Here is a 4386-nt window from a genome sequence, read left to right on the forward strand (position 1 = left end):
GTTCTTTAGGAAAGCAAGGTGGAACTGTCTGTAGATAAAGACTACATGCTGAAAATGTGCAGAGATGGATGAAGAAATATGAATATCTAAGTGTGTAAAAGGGGAAAGATAATAGAAGAAAGTCTCTGCATCACTAAAACAGCTACATCAAGTAGCGAAGAAGAGAATGTGATATAAAATGAGGGAGACATTTAAAACTCTGATCTTAGCATAAAACATTAATCTCTAATTGAATGAATGCTTCTAGGGATGTATGAATTCAGAGAAGAAAACTGTTTTTACAGGCTTGAAGAAAAAGCATGTTTTATACTCACAATAGCTAATAGAAATTACAACAGGATTGATATTTATGATGGTTATATAATTTTACTTTTAAAGCCTCAACCATAAGTAAGGATATAGCAAATTTATAGCATAGCTAGTTTTGCTATTACTTTATACTATTAGAGAATGCTTTATTACTAGATTGTTTATCTCTTAAACTCACAATTAAGATTGAAATTACTCTTTTTAAAAGATGGATTTGGGGTTGGGGATTTAGCTCAGTGGTAGAACGCTTGCCTAGCAAGCACAAGGCCCTGGGTAAAGTCCTCAGGTCTAAATAAATAAATAAATAAATAAATAAATAAATAAATAAATGATGGATTTAATAGACTAAATCAGTCCAATGAATCAAGCATTTACCCAGCAGGCATAAAACCCTCGATTCAACCCACAGTACTGCATAAAATCTGCAATTCCAGAACTCAGGACCTGGAAACATGAAGATCAAGAGCTCAAGGTCATCCTCGTCTGTATATCAAGTTCAAAGTCATCTTAGGAAATGTGAGATTCTTTTTTTTAAAGGGTGATTTTAAAATACAAATTATGGTGCTGAAAATATGGCTCAGCAATCAAGAGCACTCCCTGTTCTCCCAGAGGACTAGAGTTCAGTTCTTGGCTCCCATGTGGAACAACAGGCTATAAGCACAGCTTCAGCAGACAAGCTTAGGTTCTTTAGATTTCTTTGTGCTCCTGCACTCATATGCATCTACCCACTCCTAACACACAGACACATAACTAATAAAAAATGTAAAAGGCAACTAAAAGTTTCCAGTGATAACTCAAGAAATTTGTTTTCCTGGGTGCAATGCAACCCAACTTTCTCTTCATCAGACTTATTTTTAACCTACTCTGAATCATGAAGAAGATCTGATGCTCTTAAGACATCTGCAGCAATGAATATCGTCATAGGACACAGATATGCAGGGGAAGAGGGGAGGGACACAGAGCCTTTAACCATCTGTTTACATGGAGGCACCTGTTACACAAAGATCTAGCTCCACCCAGCAATTATAAATATGATTTCATTTTCATTTATAAGCTTACATATGAGAGGAATAAAAAGTAATAAATAAATAGCATGTCTTGACCTGCAAATATAGTTTTATAATAGGAGAAAGCACAGGACTGCTATACCTGTTCTGCAGAAAGGCTGAAGCTAGAGGGAGGTGGATAGAGATTAATGTGTTAGAGGACAGAAGGAAGTCCTACACTTCTCTTTCACATCCATTTGTATCTGGATCAATAGATGGATTGGACATATTGTATTCAACTTTTACAGCGAAGACAATGGTATTAGTAGGAGGACCCTCCTATAACTCTGCCCACTATGTCTCACATAATACTTAGAGTGGCATATATAAAATAAGAATTATGGTTATTAGTATTTTGAACATAGAAATGGTGGGAGAACAGGTTAAATAACTTACTCAAATTTCTATAGTAGGCAGCGGGCCTGATACATAAAATTAGGTATTCTAACTTTAAAGTCAAATGCAGTGTTGCATGCCTAATCCCTTTCCTGAAGATTTCTTTCTTTGAAATCTGACTTCATGGAGGAAGACTTATTTGCTAGACATAGTACTTACTTTTCATGAACAAAAAGTTATAGGTCATTTTCTGGCATAATCATACAATTAGGGAAACACACAAAGATAAATAATACATGTTTTGGGAAGGTTTCTAATTCCATCATGAAGTGTATGTGAACTGCATTCTGACTCCCTCTGGTCCCATACTTCACTCCTAACCTCAGATCCTTCTGCACTTCCTCCTCTCCTTCAAGCTGTACCCACAAGTTTCAGATGTTCTCTTGATCTCAAAGCAATTCCATAAACTATGTATCCATGCATACCAAGAAAGCACTGTCTTGGACACCACAGGTATGGAGCAGGCCTGGTGGTTTGTGAAGGCAAAGGGAGAGATGAAACAAACGGCATGAGGCTAAGAAGAGAGGTAGTCATTGCCGTCCCTCAGAGGAGGAGGGTTGCTCTTCTCCTCCCGGCCGTTCTTCTACCAATCCCAGCACCCTCAACACCTGAACACCATGATGAAAACTGACAGGTGTACCAAGCCTGAATCTTGGGAAAATTGCATACTTTTTGTCCAGATAACACACAAATACACAAATATACAATAATAATCCACAAATTGTATACACAGAGAAATTGGCCATATTTCTGGAGGCTTCCAAATTTTCCAATGAGAATTGTCTTATTTGTGCAGCTCAGCACATTTTCCAATATATGGTGATATTTTCACTTCGTTTGATCTTTTGTAGTAATTCTCATACTATTTTCTCCATCCTCTTTAATTTCTTGATATTTGTTAATGTAAAAACGATGCATGGCTGTACATTATGTAATGCAGAATAAAGTCTAACCTGAAACCTGCATATAATTTATGATTTTGCCTCAAATCAAAAATTAAGCTTTTTCACTCTGCTTTGGACAACCAATATGGGGGCTCATCCTTGGGAGAGCTAGTTCTCTTTCTCCTCATAATTATTGGTATGGAGTTCTTTGTCTAGAGGTGAAAGTCCATGAAATATTTTTCTCTCTTGTTAACATGTATGTTGATATTGCCATTGTTCTGATCCTGTTTAATGCAGCTCATTCTAGGAGAGATTGTTTCACAGTAGGCTTCCTGATACTCTGCTCTCTTCCTCAATGCTCCCTAAAGGGAGGGTGGGCTGCCGGAAAGGATTGAAGGGTGGAAAGGGACAAAAAAAATGATGTAAGCCTATTTTAATAACATTTTTTAAATTTAAACTTTTTCTAAAATAAAGACAACATAAAAGATAATTAAACTTATGTGAAACTAAAATCCGAATCTCTCTCCTTCAAATGAACTCAATATTATTCTCTCCTTATAGCTATAAGTTTAGCAGCTATAGTCCCAGAACACAAGTTCTAGGGTAAGCAATTGAGATATTAATACATGGTTCTCAACGGGACAACTCTGTAACAGAATTCTAATGACAGAAAAATCAGAAGATCAAAACTGCAAACTTTTCCTGACCCTCCACAGCAAAAGGACAACACGTTAATTGAGTAAAAATAAAAATAAAATTATAAAGATGGATGAACTAAAAAGAAGTTCATGGTAACATAGAAAGATTACTAGTAGATGGTTTTGCTAAAATATGACATTTATTTATCTCTTATTTGGGAATGGCTCTCCTCCTTATGTACAGAATGATAATGTCACCTTTCTCTATTCCTGCCAATATTTTCTACATAAACCTTCATGTTCTATCGACCATAGAGACAGAATCTCCGTTCCCACAGTTCCTCAAGTTCTTATTTGCCTGTTAGTCAATACAGCTAATCTAGAAATGATTGACACTATGAATACTCATCTACTCACAGTGCGGATATACCTGCTATCCATTAAGCCTTGGAAGCTCATAGTTCAATGTAGATAACCAGGTAGTGTCCCAACAAGATAGGAAGTATGACAGCTCCACTCACACCTATCAGGATCGTTCCTAGTGTTCAGCAGCAAACAACAGCATGGACATGTGGCTATGCTCCCTTTACCTACTACTAATGGGCTTCACTACTGTTGAACAATGGCATCTGAAGGGTGCACCTGCAGTCCAGGCTTTCAGTGATTCACTTTTTCAGGTGAGAGAACATATCTTTTGCTAAAGTTCTGCTCATCTCTGGCTTAAGATCATGATGAGCTTTCCACACTGCCTCTCCTCAGTCTAAGTTGAGCATCCTTCCTCTGTGCTCCCATAGCATCTATCTACTGTAGTAAATATTTTATCTTTGCTGTTTGCTGTGCTAGCTAAACAAGAACACTGAACTCATCGTAGGCAGAAACCATCCTTTCCTTATCTCAATATTTCCCACACCCAGCTCAAAGTGCAGAGCTTGTATGTTTTGCTAATTGAGTGTTATAAACACTTTCCAGGGGTGTGAGAACTGAGTGGTAAAGGTCCAAGAACGAATAATATAGGTAACATTCAAGATGCTAAGATAAAGCTCAACTCTGCCTGGAACTTCCAGAAGGGTCTTAGTGTATCCTCAGGCTGTAAGTCCCTAATTGCAGGTCTCC

This window comes from Rattus rattus, chromosome 3 (assembly GCF_011064425.1).
Source record: "Rattus rattus isolate New Zealand chromosome 3, Rrattus_CSIRO_v1, whole genome shotgun sequence".
Taxonomy (NCBI): domain Eukaryota; kingdom Metazoa; phylum Chordata; class Mammalia; order Rodentia; family Muridae; genus Rattus; species Rattus rattus.